This window comes from Silene latifolia, chromosome 11 (assembly GCF_048544455.1).
Source record: "Silene latifolia isolate original U9 population chromosome 11, ASM4854445v1, whole genome shotgun sequence".
Lineage (NCBI taxonomy): Eukaryota > Viridiplantae > Streptophyta > Magnoliopsida > Caryophyllales > Caryophyllaceae > Silene > Silene latifolia.
The window spans coordinates 140,531,054-140,547,389 of NC_133536.1; the positions used below are offsets into that span (position 1 = coordinate 140,531,054).

Here is a 16,336-nt window from a genome sequence, read left to right on the forward strand (position 1 = left end):
GCCCTCTTCGATCATATCTTGGATGGTGTGTTTCAAGAGAAAACACTCTTCAATATCATGGCCTCTACCTTGGTGATATAAGCAGTATTTGTTGCCCTTCCAGAGGTTCACCTGTTTCTCTAAAGGTAGATCCGGAGTCGGCCCTATAGGATGTAGCTTGCCTTGGGCAGAGAGTCTCTTCAAAGTATCGGCATAAGACATGCCTAAATCGGTAAGCACCCTTTGATGCCTCCCAGGTTTCCTTTCAGCTGTTTTCGGCTTTCTAGGACGATAGCTATTGCAAGAGGTAAGCTTTGGAGGACCTAGACTAGAGGTTTCTGTAGGTGGTGTGTTCTTTTCCACCATTCCATTCTCGAAGGTGAGGATGTGAATGCTCAAATTTACCAAAGTAGCTTGAACTCGTAGGACCATGGCATAAACGTCTTGGAGAGACACGGTGATTGTGGCTTGAACTGCTTCGTGACTTTGCTGACTAACGGAACTTGCTGGATTCCTACTTGACATAAATGATGCGCATTGCAACTCGATTCGACATGGGATCACGCATACTAAGGCAACAAACAAAGGAAGGGACAAGATGATAAATCTAAACTTGACTTATGAATTCGTAAAATGTCGTGAGCGACTTTTCGTGTTTGAATTCACGGTGCTTGACTATAATTTTAGACTCGAGTGTTGACTTTGACGGAGTGACCTTCATATGATTGACTTTATTGACGTAATTAATGACACGTGTTAATTCTAATTTGTGTGTTTAAGACAGACTTGACTCGAGGTTCGGGTATGTGTGTCCCGAACATGTCATTAAGAGAATTCAAGAGACGGATTTTGGAATGACTCGATGTGTTAGCCTCGAGTGTGTGAGTCGAGGTGTGGAAATAATTAGATCCTAACTAAAATGGGGTAGGGGGGTCTAAAATGACGGCGTGACGCCTTAGGACTTGACTTAAATTTAAAAAGACCCAAAATGTAAAGAGAGACGGGTTTATGACTCGACAGAGTTCCGACTAGGACATAGTCGGTTTGAATTCTGGCTTTGACTTTGCCCAATTGAATTTACATATTTACATTTACATGTTTTGAAAATATTTTGATTAAAACGTTTTTTTTTTTACCTCTTTTTTTTACGTTTTATTTATTTTGTATTTGGTTTCGAAATGGGTTTTAGACCCGAAGTTTGACTCGATATTTGGACAGAGTTTCGGCTTATTTTAGGCTTTTTTCGAAATATTTACATTTTGAAAAGGATTTGATTTTACAAAATTCGTCATGGTTTTGTTTAGAAAATGGTGATCACATATATGATACATACATACATGCAATATAACGGTATGTTGAGTGCATTTAAAAGGGTTTTGGTTTAAAGGGTGGGTTGCCATACCGAACAATCAAACCCGGGGTCTGTGGAGAGGCTCGTACCAAACAGGAGTAAGGCCGGTTCCTAGTCCATTCCCTCGAGTAGTGAAAGGCCTTGATACAAACAGGAGTAAGCATCATGGTATGGTTGACATCAATCGTTATCCATCCTTAGGCCCAAATAAGAATTTGGACCGTCTAGACGGGATGATTGATCGAATGGGTTTGGTTGGGCCTTAGGAAGGCCGAATAAACGGTCTAGGAAGACCGAGTTATGAAAACCAACAACTGTCTCGTACAAACTATTCCCTAACCTTGTTCAAGTTTCACCCTTGGCTACACGTAAGTGTATTAGTCCCCAGCGGAGTCGCCAAACTGTGGACGCAGGCCCACGGGGGTCGCTCGGGAGGAAAAGCGAGCAAGCTTTGCATTTGTGGAGTCGCCGCCAATTTATTGTGGAAAGTTCGAAACCGTACGAATACCTCATGCCATGTCAAGACACAAAGTAGTGACATGAACACCAAGAACTCATTACCCTTAACATTCTATGTCTAGAATGACTCTCGTGGTTTCCAATGAACACGGGTGTTCACAGAGATCTGGAGTAAGGGGTGAGGGTACGTATTAGCAAGCTCTTTTGATCGAAAACCTAATCTCGCCCGCCTCGATAGCGGCCTCTACTAATGATTAGGGAAGTTTATTCATACTCGATATGTTGTCGATTATATGCATGCAATGCAACATCCATTAGATTAATCCTAACATGTGAGAATTAACTAAGTCGGTTAACAATTAATTTAGCACTCATTAGGTCGAAACATGATTTAGAATTAATTACATGTGAGAGCAAGTAAATAATCATACAATACGATAAATAAATAAATGCAATAATTAAAATTATAATAATTACAATTGATTAATTGATTTACGTCGAAAATACATTCAAAACGGAAAATTTTAGAAAAGAAAGAATAAATAAATTAACGAAGAGATTAGCAGCGATATTACAAATAATAGTTAATTAATACGTAATTAATAAAGTAGGTCAAGGCAGAAACGGGAGTTCATAGACAGAATTCAACCCGGAATAGGCGCAGCAGAGCTTCGTCCTTTGGAAGAGGCGCAGCAGTTGCTGCGTCTGTTCCTGACCAGAATTCTGGCTGTGAAGCCAGAATTGCGTGTTGTGAATGTTAATTGGTGATTTAACGATTGATTATTATTTGACTCGGATAGAAGTGATTTAGCAGGTTATTTACATATGAATTGGTCATAAAAACAATAAGAGATGGGTAAAATTAATTGGAACGAATTAAATACAATACTAATGAATTATAAGATTAATAATAAGATTAACAATGAATTAAATTAAATAGGTTAAACAGGTTATTAACGAAGAACGAATGATGATGACGATAAATAACAGATACAAATATATCAACAATGAATTCCAGAGACTCAATATTGATGAATCGAACCTCTAAAACCCGGATTGATTTCAATTACGAAAACCCGCAAATATGAATTATAAGGGATTTAAGTCTGGAATTTTAAAAGATGAAATAATTATTAACGATTTACATGTCAAAATTATTACGCTAGAAATATCGTGTCAATAAAACATGAACAATTGAAGGCAAATCAAGACGAACAGAGGAACAAAAGACGAAGGAAGAAGAAAAGAAGCAGGAATTGCGGCAGCCTCAGGAAGAGGTGCAGCAGTTGTTGCGTCCTTTCTCGACGTTTGTCTCCTGTTATTCCGTAAAAAAGGTTTAAAACAAGGTTTTATAAATCGGTTTTGAATGTGCTTTCGACGTAAACCTTAGAATAATGATTACAAAAATAAAGAACAATAATAAAAGAAGGGATTTACACCCTCAGACTTACATGTTTGAGGAAACGAGATTGACTAAGTTAACGTTTAGTGATTGCTCGACTCAAATGTACGACAAAAGTGCCCTCTAAGAGGAAAACGAACAAAATTGATTAAGTTGATTGATGTGGAGTTGGTCAAATTGGTCGGTCATGCAAACGAGGCTGGTACTCAGAAGGATCCGAGCTTACGTGGTCGAAAGTTCAAGCACGTAGACGCCAAAAAGCAAGAGCGTGGTCTTAGAATGCAAAGGGAGAAGAGAAGGGCGGACACTCGCGTGAGAAATATGAGGAACGAAGGTCCCTATTTATACTAATCACGGAATTAGGGTTTAGGAAATGAGAGAAAGATCCGGAAATAACCAACTTAGGTTAAACACGGAAACTAGGACAAAAAGAAGGCCTGGAGAAAAGGCGCAGCAGGTGCTGCGTCCCTTGGAAGAGGCGCAACACTTGCTGCGTCCTTTCCCCAGCGGTTTTCTCCTGCGCAAGAAAGCGCGTTTGACAGCCAGTCGTAATTTAGGCATAACTTTATCTACAAGACTCGGAATAAGGTGATTTAGGTGGCGTTGGAAAGCTCAAAGAAAGATCTAGAACTTTCTGTGAAATAGGCCTGACCCAAAAAAGTCGTTATCACCTCGTGAAACGGGCCTAAATGTCGGATTGTCATTTTAGCTAAATTAAATACACATTTTGTAATGTAAACTTTAAGTTTAGCCCAAAGAAGTGACATGGGACTCAAAATAAGAATAATCATGACATTTTATGACATCCTAAACTTAGGTAGACAAGCACATTGCTTTGACTCGGGATTTGACGGTTTTAGGAAATGAAGACGGTTTTTGACCCGGACTCCAAATGTACTCTAATTACTGCCAAAACGACCGTGACGGCGCGTAGATGACGACCAAGGGGTAGACACAATTATTTGAGCTATCACTTGACGATAAAATTATGAATTGTCATAAATCGTTCCGTGTACCAAACATGCGGCCCAATCATCACCGGGTGGTTTGCGGGAGGTACAGAAACGAGGTATCTACACCATGGCCTTCTCAATCTTCAAATTGATGGTGTCGATATGAGCACTTAGTTGAGCTCCCAATTGTGTGATGGAATCTACCTCATGCTTTCCTCCTCTAGTGACCTTTCGAGGCCTACTATATTGGGAATTATGAACCGCCATCTCTTCGATTTTGGCCCATGTTTTATTGTCATCAACTTCGGTAAATCTCCCATTGGATCCCATATTAAGCACATTATGTGAGTCTTCTTATAAGCTGTTCCAAAATTATTGAACAAGGAACCACTCACTAAGACCATGGTGTGGATAAGAACGACAAGTGTCCTTCAATCTCTCTCATGCTTCATATAATGATTCAGCATCCCTTTGTTTGAACCCGGTGATTTGGGCTCTCAACATGTTAGTCTTCTCCGGAGGATAGAATTTGTTGTAGAAAGCAAGTGCCAACTTCTTCCATGAATCAATACCAAGAGTAGTCTTGTCTAGACTTTTGAACCATTGCTTTGCGGTACCAATCAAAGAAAAAGGAAATAAGACCCATCGGATTTGGTCTTGAGTAACTTCGGTTTGAGAAATCGCATCACAATAGTGACAAAAAGTCTCCATATGTGAGTGAGGGTCTTCACTAGGCATACCTTCAAATTGACTTCTCTCAACTAGTTGTATGAATGCGGATTTGGCAATGAAATTACCGGTTAGATGTGGTGGTGTAGGAGTACCATTTGGTAGGTTCTCCTCGGTTGGTACGGAATATGATGAGAATTTAGGCATTGTGGGTCGATTTTGTGGTGGGTTTTGTATTGGGTTGTCCTCTCCTTCTCTTGCAAAAGGGTTGGTAAACTCGATGTTATTTGGTTGAATGTCCACAATTTATCCAATACCTCTTAAAGTACCTCTAGCAAGTCTTCTATTGTTGGTTAAGGTTCTTTCATTTTCAAGATCAATGGGTAACAAGTTACCTTGTGATCTCCTAGACATGCAAAATATCAAACAACTCAAAAACAATTAGAACAACCTTGAGGAGATTGACCTCCCCAAGGCAAAGAAAGACACAACCAAAAACAATTAATGAAAATCAAATAAAGTTAACATCGTCCCCGGCAACGGCGTCATTTTTGGTTCGGTATAAAACTCGTCTTCAAAAGCTACCAGCCAAAACAATATTTATAACTTCACAAACTACTCTTAGCAAAGAGGCAAGTAAAGGTCAGATCCAAAGGAACGGGTATTGATGTAGGATTTTTAATTGTAAATGGTGGTGTCTTAGGGTGTCACAATTTTGGGTTGAGATAGGGGATCAACTAAACTAATCAACAATAAAAAAGTAAAGTAATAATGATTAAAAGGAGATACAAACAATTGATCAAAAGCACTAGGGTGTCATGGGTTCATAGGGGATTCATGGGATTTGATCATACAAACATGTTCTCTACTAGATGCAAGCACTTATTGTTGTGATGAGATCGAGTTGGTGTATAAGCTTACAATCCCTAGGAAGGTTTAGGTCCCGGAGCCGAATCGATTAGATTGTACAACACCTACAAGTCCTCTTAATTCCTTCCTATTCAACTATATACAGGGTCTAATGAGACTCGAGTTGGTGTAAAAGCTTACAAGTCTCATTGAAAAGATAGGTGATGGGTAAAAAATGCAAGGATTCATAGGCTCACATTTCATCAAACGTAACATGTGCATAAGTTGAAATCACAACAAGCAAGCAAATTAATTATGAAAACATATTAGATTAAGCATTAATCAATCCCCATGTTGGTTTCCCCTAATTCCCCATTAATCCTAGTTAAGGAAACTACTCACTCATTATCAAGTTCAACATGCTAACAAGGTTGTCAATCATACTAGCAAGGCAAAACATGATGAATAAATGAGAGTGATTAACAAAAATTAAACAAGATTAAGAGAGAATTATACCTATAAAGATGATTCCAAATAATACAGCAAAGAATAATAGAAGTACTTGTTGATTGATGGAAGGTTGTCAATCCTCCAAATAAACCCAAATAATCTTGTAATTACCCAAAATAAATGAAGAACAATAGAGAAATTAAGGAAAAATTATTATTGAGAATTGTATTATAACTTGATTAAGAGTTGATTACAAGATTACTACTTGATTAAAGGATGATTAAGAGAGCAAAGAGATGATTAAGAGATGATGCTAATCTAGGTAGTACAAAGGGGTATTTATACTAAAGATTAGGGTTACTAAGGGCTTAAATGACTATTAAGACCTTAAGAAAAGTTGAGGAAATGCTCCTCTCGAAGGAAATGAGCATATCTCTTTTGCTGGTCCCGTGTCAATCTACTCGTCCCGTGCGTCTTTAGGTGTAGCACGGTTGGTACTGCCTTGTGATCCGCTCGGATCACTGGTGAGACGCTCGGATCTGGGTGCTGTGGGACGCTAGTCCTGGGCACAAAACGCTCGGATCTTGCTGCTCAGAGACGCCCGGATTGTGCACAATCCGCTCGGATCCTAGGACAATATGCTTTTCTTCTTTTTGCTCCTTAACAATCCGCAAAGATCGTGTTGAGGATGCAAGGATCCTTTTATCATTGCCCATTTCACTTTATTATCTACATAGGCCTTCTAGTAATGTCTTCTCTTTGATGCTTGGTCATTAGATGCCATCAATTTAGCTCCATTCCGCCTAATAGATGCAAGGTTAGCACTCATTTCCTATCAAAGGGGACAAAACCTCAAAGAATATGCAAAATGGAAAACTAAAGATAGTAAATCACCCAATTATGTGCTATAAAGCATAGGAACGAGGTTAATTCGGGGACTAAATGTGCTTAAATATGAGTCACATCAAAGAACAAGTTAATGCCAAGATCTGATAGTCCATTTCGAGTGCTTGAGCGCTATAGTGATAGTGCTTACAAGATTGAACTTCCTGGTGAATACGGTGGTGTAAGTGCTACTTTCAATGTTGGTGATTTATCTCCATACTTGGATGATAAAAATTTGAGGACAAATTCTTTTGAAGAAGGAGAGAATGATGCAGGAGCAATATCGAGCTCTAGCGCTATCTTACTTATCGCTGGTCCGAGTCCTTATTTTGGCGCTACACAAATTGGGAGTTATGTCACAATGATAAGTTGGGCGTCAGTTGATAGTCCAAGCACTCAATATGTCATATTACAACTATCCAAGAATAAGTAATGCGAAATAAGAAGTTCAAGCGCTGACAGTTTCAAGCACTCGTTTGTTTTGATCATATCTCAAGTTTTACGTAGAATTTTAAGGAGATTCCAAATGGAGGAGTTAGGAGACGAGTTGTGCTTTCCAATAACTAGTCATGGAGCGCTCAAAGATAAGTATGGACGGAGTTATGGCGTCACCAAGTCAGCAATGTTTTGGAAATCGTGGAATTGAATGCATTGAATAAATTGTTCCCTATGCAACAATTCCCATGACTGATTTTCCTATTTACTATTAAGTCTTCCTAGGGAATAATAAGGGGTTCTTTTTATGAATTCCCAAATTGTTTAATTATGCATTTAGTCTTATTTTTAGATTGTTTTCTCCACTATATAAGGAGATTGTATTTCATTTTAAACATATCCAATTTCAGAAATATAAAAACCAAGTGTCGAGAACTTTTCTCAAACTTTGAACTCTTGCGAGCGTTCGTGTCTTCCTTGCGAGGTTGGCGCCCTTATTTCATCCTTGTTTCCTGTGTGGTCTTGGTTGAAATATCCCTTTATTTCCCTCCTTCCTGTGTAGTCTTGGTTGGAGATTTCAGTTTTAGTTGAGTTATCTTGCGAGGTTTCTTAGCTAATCCATATCCATTTTACTTAACATTTTTCGCTGCAAACTAAACTCTAAAAATACAAAAATATCACTCAAAACACTTCGTGAAATCAGGCCCTTGTCGAACAATTCGGTCTATATCAGATTGGTGGTTGTTTTACATCACAAAATGGAATAAGTTTCAACCTCCAAAATACAAACTATTAACAATTAATTGTTTAAGACAAACACTAACACGAGTTTTTCCGTCCACACACCATTACTTAAGCTATCTAGATAACATCCAAGCGTTGAGCCTAAATACTTCAAACGTTATCATCAGATACTTTCGCCTTAAACCGCAATGCATATGTAGCCCAAATGTCCCGCACCTCGTCAATTTGCTCATGTCGTTGGGCTTTAATCAGGACTACATACAAAATAACGAAAACACACAATTACAATTATATACGTATCATCATAACGTGTAATTTAAATAAATTGAAGTAAATAATTGAAACAAAAGAAACAAAGGACGTTCGCTTGGAATAATATTAATATATCCTCCTCTAATGATCTCCAACATATATCGACAAACATAATATCCACATAACACGGTCCCTAAGGGTTGCGTAGGACACAAATAGAAATCATGTCAACTAGTAGAAGTTATAAACATACAAATTAACTACTTTTGCAGTAGTCCATTAACCTTTACTTACCATTTCACCGCCACATTCATGTCTCACTTTATAGATAGCTAACTATCTCTATCTCTATCTTTTTAATTAATGAAAAAAAGAAGCAAAACAGACTACAAAGGTCTAATAATGCAGTACTCATCATTTCATTATCAACAAAAATAAGATAACGAAAACAGAGCATGGGTTCCAGAAAGGGGAAATATACAAACACAGGCCAATCCCAAAAAATGAATAACCGTAAAAGATGAAACATTATATTTCAATATCCAACAATACATATGCAGTTTAACAACTATATTGTAAGATCTCAAGGAAATAATCATCTATTATAAATTATTCCAAGCTTTATAATCTAAAATTCTCAGAACTTAAAACATGACTTTTTTCCGGGTTTGGACCGGAACGGACCGAAAAATCGGAAACACTATGATTAAAGGACCGAAGATTATATAATGTAGGAGATAAACATATTTTTAGTTGAAGAAGTACCTTTATTAATTTTCGTTCCAACTGTTTTTGCTGACATTCGAGAAGTGGATCCATAGAGTTTCTCTTAGTAATTGCCATGTGTTAAATATATATGTTATAAACTTAGCTTAATTATATTTAATTTAATTTATTAAAACAAATGTAAAATTTATGAAATAAATGCAATTTTTTAAATCGTATACATGCTGAACTTACATTGTAAAAGTATCATACAAACATTTACGAGACTCTAGATTTCCAGCTTGGTCACACCAAAATATATATATATATATATATATATATATATATATTACACTTTCCATTGTGGACTAATGGCAGCCAACATCCAATGTTTACTACCATTTATAAAATAAAACAAACAACACATCGTACTAATAAGTGGCATCGAATAATATAATTAATAAAATATATAGTAGTATGAAAAAAAATGGTACATACCCTTCATAATATGGAGCAGAAACAAGCTTTTGACCCCTTCACAACCTGTACATGTCATAGCCCCTAAATCACGATTGATATGACTATAAACATGCAATTCAATAGTGTTTCTAATTACTATCACAATACTATACTAGCATGGCTTCGGGATCACATAACCGCATATTACTAGACATGGTAGTACTATCAACACATCATTCAACATCCACCCAGATGTACATCATCAATTTGCAATTATTTTCACGCTCACGACTACCACAACACTTCATTGATTATTAACCTGAACTCGAAAATTTATTTCTCATTTCCACAACATTATATGATCACGTCATCATTCATACAAAATACTTACCGTAGCGTTGTCCTGCAGAATGGTTAGAATATATGGGTCTCAAGGTATACATCAACTCGATTATGCAATAATCAATGTATCAATCAGTTAATACTTAGGCAACGATATTTGAATTTCATGTTCAACCTCAAGCAACTTTTCTACCCCTTTCTCTCATATACACTCAGGGTTTCCGGGTCAAACTGAGAGGGCCTCTGGTTCGGTGTGAGGGGGCCCCTAACTCATACCTTACCTTAGTGTGCTCCTAACAGTTCTATATATAGTCCAATCGATTATCTTAATGTTCAAAATAAGTGAACTGGAACAATGACTCGGGGCACAAGAATCCGGTCGAATATATGTAATTTGGAAGGTTTAAGGAGGATGTAAGGTACTAAGAAGTTTTAATGTATAAGCAAACCCTACTGTTATAGTTATAGTTTTTATTATTATGAAGAGTGTGATAGTGAGTGCTTATTGCATAATATGGGGTGAGCAAGGGCAAGCAACATAGGAGAAGGTCAGCTTTCTCAATTGTGAGTCAACTGGTTCTGAAACTTTTAAAAATATGATTCTTAGTGGAATTGGAACCGTTACTGTGGTGGACGGAACAAAAGTTGAAGTGGGTGGGTGATCTTGGAAATAATTTTATGGGCATTAGTCATCTCTATTCAACTATACATTCCTTGTATTCTGCTATTCCGGGCTCTTTGAATAATAGGTTTCCTAAATTGGCTATGTGTTCTCCTTTGTTAATTACTCATTTTATGAAAACAATAGATGTTAATTACTCATTTACGAGACCAGATTTGAACTACTTGTGACTGGCACACACCCTATCTAACCTAGACAAACAACCAAGGAGAAAATCTACTAAATGGGGTATCATGGTATGCTCTCTTTCTATTTTCTTTCTCCTAGCTTAAGTCTTGCTTCTAAGAATCTATCTCGATAACGCATAAAGTTTTATATCAACATATAAAAAGCCATCCAATTTATGAGACAAGAGTTTGACTTTTGGCCCAAATTAGATTATTTATCAAAATATTTTTAATAGTTATCTAGCATTAGGCATTACTATTTCAAAAGTGCATACAAGATGATAACGTCAGTCTCATGTTTGGCTTTACATTATGTATTCAACTACTACATCGAAGTGCTAACTACATAATCTCACAATAAAAATCCGATACCATCATAATCATCATCTCATCTTCATCCATTAATAGTTTGATTTTGAGAAGAAATTTGCCAATACTATAATCATCATTAACCTGATCAAATCCCATAACTGTTACCATAGTAAATTTAGAACATACAGTATTCTTCACACCTAAACTAAACAACTCAACCTATAACAGAGGCAAATCAGGACAAATCAGGACATAATTGACTATGATTAACTCTAAGCAAATGATATACTTCCCTAAATTGGCCACAATCAAATCGAATCAAACACAAATTACAGAAAATGTATACTAACAACTACATAAAGTTTATATCATAAAATTGTACAATTTGTGTTTGATTCGATTAATAAATTTTGAATAATCAAAATTTATACAAATATCACTATATAAATATATGCAAAGTAGAAGTTGGACCAATAAAGCCTGCAGGACAGATAGGGTGACGTACCGCGGCGGCTAGTTACGGCGTGACCACCAATGGCATGTGTGTGTTGGTGACGGAAGGTGTGGTTGGTTGTTGGGACAAATTGAATGGGTTAGGGTAGTTGGGATAGAACGACAGAGGAAGAATGGATCGTAATGATTTACGTCAAGGCAAGGAAACGCTGGCGTGGAGGTTGGCGGTGATGGAAGTTGTAGTGATCGTCGGTGATGGAAGCTGTGGTGGTTGGCGTTAGAGTGAGTCAAGGGAATGAATGGGTTAGGCGAGTGATTTTTGAGCGAGTAACTGCGAGTAGAGTAGTCGAATAGATTAAATTGATATGGAAACATGGATTACAAATAGGACGGTCTAGATTGTCAACCGTTCTCTTTATTAAGCAAGGCGGTTTATTTGACCAACCGTCATGGTTGTATGCATATCAAGGACGCATCACTTTATCAACCGTCCTGTAAATTTGATCAAGAGAGGCGCCAAAACTATATGCATAATGGAAGACGGTTCCGTGTTCAACTGTCATCTAAAAGGCGTTATCTTTGCTTGAATTTGTAGTAGTGAATAGCACCACCATCATGGTCATACAATTCAACTTATCAATCATGTAGTACCCACATGCTTTTATTCTATAACTTTACGTAAAAACAATAACATAAATATATATATAACATCACATCCCCTAATCACATGTTAGTAATATGACCACATCATAAATTCACTTCGTCACATGAACATGCTCCAACATAAATCCTATTTCCTTATGCAATTACTACTTCCATCTTTTCCAACCGATTCATCCATTCAACCACACACTTCATCCAACACATGCATATGAAACAACATTAAACAGGTAGCGATCCCATGACACCCCATAGTGACCGGTTTAAAGTTGTAGGGCGAGTTCGCGACTTTAAGACGTCTCCCAAGTCTTTGCATTAGCTCCTAACCACTCCTACCCGGGTTCATTTTAATTTGGCTCTCTATATTCATTGGGCTCATTAGTTACAGGTTCCAAAATCGTCGCTCTGATACCACTTTGTAACACCCCCATACACCAAGGTCCCTTACCAAGACCACCTAATGCATGGAAGTGCTACCATCTCGGTTACCTGAGGCAATGTATATCAAATTGACCATAAAAGAACATACTTTAGATAAATAAGTTTAAAGTGATTACATCAAAACCGACTGTAAAGTAAAGTACAACGGTTCTAAAACCAAAATACAACTAAAGTAACAAAAAGTATTATGATAACATAGCGGAAGACTACTATCAGACTCGTGGCGACTCCATCCCCAGCTATTCCCACGTGTATCCATAGTATACCTGCTAGACAACTACTCACCACCCCCGAATGGATCGCCACAGTTTTTAAAAAATTTAAACGGGGTCAGTTACTGCATAAACAATATAGGATAAACAACAACAGATACACAATCACAATCTCCAACACCGTCACATCACCAATCACCTGACTACACACTAAAGTGTGTAGCCCTGCCAGAATATCCATCACAACAGATATTCCACACCGCCAGCGGGGGACTGCAGCCGTTCCCACCAAATCCCCGCTCATCAACTCCGAGCGAAAACCCAAGTTCCTTAATGTGCACATCCCCCTTGTGACGGGAACCACAAGGGGCGAATCAAGGGCGTGAAGCCACTCCCGCAAGTGACTCCACTAAGCCGAGGGCGCACCTCGAGAATCACATAAAATCAACCACAACCTATCACAATATCAATGTAAAACAATGCCAATACCAATTACGATATAATCATCATGTCAATCAACCAAACAACCATCATATAATCATTTATACAATAACTGAGTAAAGAAACTCTACCTGGAAAAGCAATCACCAAGATCGTCACAATCAGCTGATCAAAAACGTTCCTCTACGAAATCACCTCCTATCAATCACACAATCATACAATCACCATCTATTATCAAAATACTCCCGAAACCGCCAAATTACCGATTAGAGTTTCAACCAAAATCAACAAGACAATATAAAAACTATACTAGGATTTTACCCACAACGCGACGGTCTCAACGGTATAAGGAACTCTGAAATACGATGACTCTAACCCCTTGGATTTGATAGCAATGCGAGAGAAGGATCTTACATTGTTTGCTTTTCTCTTTTAAAGGTCTTAGAATAAGTAAAGAGATAAAAGAATAATGACGGAAAGGTTTATATAATCTTTTCACGCGTTGCTATCAAACTCGCCAAAACCCGTATAAACCAACTTACTCGATCGAGTAAGTCACTTACTCGATCGAGTACCCATAGGTAGTACACTCTTTCGCACGCAACACTCACTTACTCGATAGAGTAAGCTCTACTCGATAGAGTACCCAACAGCACATAAAACTGTAGTATTACAGTCTTCCCTCCTTAAAAGCGAACTTCGTCCCCAAAGTTCAAACCCAGCCTATAAAACATGAACTCTTAACACCAAATCCACCAACTATGCCTACCTCCACAACATGGGTCACGATATCGTATCAACTACATTATAGTCTTTCGACACTAACTCCATACACTACCAAATACCATCCACAAATGCCGCTAGCTCCATCTCACTAACATATTATCCACTAGAAAATTCAATATCAAGACAATCCACCAAGCAAGATCAACCACCAAACGGAATGTTACATGTTAACCCATTTTGAGCTTAAGCCTTGTCATTTATATTGGCAACTAAATAACTACATACCATAAACAACTCACCTATGTTGAGTAGTTCATCGTTGTAGTTCATTTGTGGAAGAGTATTTGGGTTGGAATTGATTCTCTTTGGGGTATATAATCTTGGATATCACAATTTTGTGATGGTTCTTCAATTTTGGCTCATTTTACAAGAATAAGAAGGTTACAAGTGTTGGAAAACGAAACAAAGAAAATCAAATAGAAAGCAGAAAAATGAAATGAAAAACAAAAATAAAAGAATGTTGTATTTGTGTTCAATAAAGGGTTGGTGGATTTACAATTGACCTTGTTTCGAAAAGAAATGAATAATTTTTGGAAATGACTATCTTTGCCAAATTTTGTGGAAGAATTCTTTTGCATTTGTTATGGTTTAGTGAATTGGTTAGATGTGGCGACGACTCGATCCTTAGCCCACATGTCCTAAAATGGTGCTTGCACCAAACTCTTTTCACCTAACTTAAGCCCCGTTAAAACCCGGTTGTCTCTCTTGTATGTGCATCTCTTGCGGATATTGGATGGAGTACCATAATAGAATGCGAGCATGCTTTTCAAGTCGAGTTAGAGGAGTGATTTTGGTTACTTTTTGTCACAAAAATCACCCGGTTAATCAATGAGTGTCTAGTGATACCCGTGAGAGTCGGTCCTGTGTCTCTTTTGGTCAAAGGTTTGATATGGAGTCGAATCTTGTGTGTGTCATGTCATTCTTGGGAGTATAGCGAAGTACTTCCCTTTTCTCGCCTAGAATTTGTTTCTTAGGCACCATGTGTTGTCAATATAGGCTACTTGAGCTAGAGCTAGGGGATAGACACCTTGGTAAAACCCGTAGACCACATCCTCCACTAATGACTCCCTTTGTTCGGTTTTTGAAAGCAAAACGACCACTTAGATGAGGAAAGCGGTTTGACTTTTTGTGATGCATCATATGTGCTATTTCATGCTTAATTGCTTGGATGTGTCAAAATTTTCGCAGGCCCCCACTTGCCTTGCAAGGAAGCATATACCTCATTATGTTTCGTTGTGAGTTGAAGGGATAGAGAAGACCCGTTAATTGCCTTTCATAGTATATTAGTAGTTTAGCTAGTCGTTTTATATTAAGGGTCTTAGTTTAATAAGTGAGCATACTCGAGGACGATTAAGGTTTAAGTATAGGGAAATTTGATAAGTAAGATTTTGGTCGCGTTTTACCCCTCATTTATACCTTACCTCGACTCGATTTTTGTGCGCTTAAATGATTATATAGCTCATTTAATTACTAATTTATAATAATTAGTCGTCTTAGCTAGAATTAATAATTAGTCGGATTCTTGTTTAATATTAGTATTAGTATTACTTTATTATAATAACGTTTAGGTAAGGAGGAATAATAAAACGGAAATAAGACGGGTCGAGATGATTCTAACAAAGTGGGTCAAGTGAAATAAAATTAACCTTGACCAATGTGCATCATCAACTTCCCTCATTTACCCAGCAAACTCAATCCAATCACCAAAAAAAAAAAAACACCAAAATCCAATTAACAAAACCAATTCCCCTACCATTCTCTTTGCCTTTGCCTTTTATTTATATCATCACCATTAAATTTAGGGTTATTTAATATCAATAATTCAACCTAAGCCTCACCTTCCCCATTTAATCCATCCTATTAATCCATCCTATATTAATCCTGTCTTTACTATCATTTAACTTAGTTTTCACCACTGGAAGGGCAACCTATTACGTAGGTCACCCTTTCATTTTAATCATCCAACCTGTTACCCACATTCATTCACCCACATTTTTTTGCACATTCAGGGTAGATTCAATGATATCACTCATCTTACAAATAGATCATCTTTATCTTTTCCAAATTAATTTATTTTGGAATAATGGCCTTGATTTGTAAGACTCTCTCGCCTATTTCTCCTATGCATCTTCCTCACCAACAAATTTATGGTTTTTTCTTTATACTCAACCTGAGTTTGGCAATGGGATTTTGCATATACTTGAACGAACTCCATAGTACTACATCGATTTATGTTTGAGATCAGTTT

At 37.4% G+C, this 16,336-nt stretch overlaps 1 long non-coding RNA gene and 1 other non-coding gene across 2 annotated transcripts; one reads left to right on the top strand and one right to left on the bottom strand.

Moving 5' to 3' along the window:
• The first annotated feature begins 4,541 nt into the window (after positions 1-4,541).
• Positions 4,542-4,648, top strand: LOC141615996 (small nucleolar RNA R71). The gene has a single exon (XR_012530377.1). It is a non-coding gene; the product is annotated as a small nucleolar RNA R71 (small nucleolar RNA).
• A 3,474-nt stretch (positions 4,649-8,122) lies between these two features.
• Positions 8,123-12,112, bottom strand: LOC141611931 (uncharacterized). Its single transcript, XR_012528901.1, has 3 exons — positions 11,601-12,112; positions 9,632-9,676; positions 8,123-8,430 (listed from the first exon to the last, which is right to left on the bottom strand). It is a non-coding gene; the product is annotated as an uncharacterized LOC141611931 (long non-coding RNA).
• Between the last annotated feature and the right edge of the window lie 4,224 nt (positions 12,113-16,336).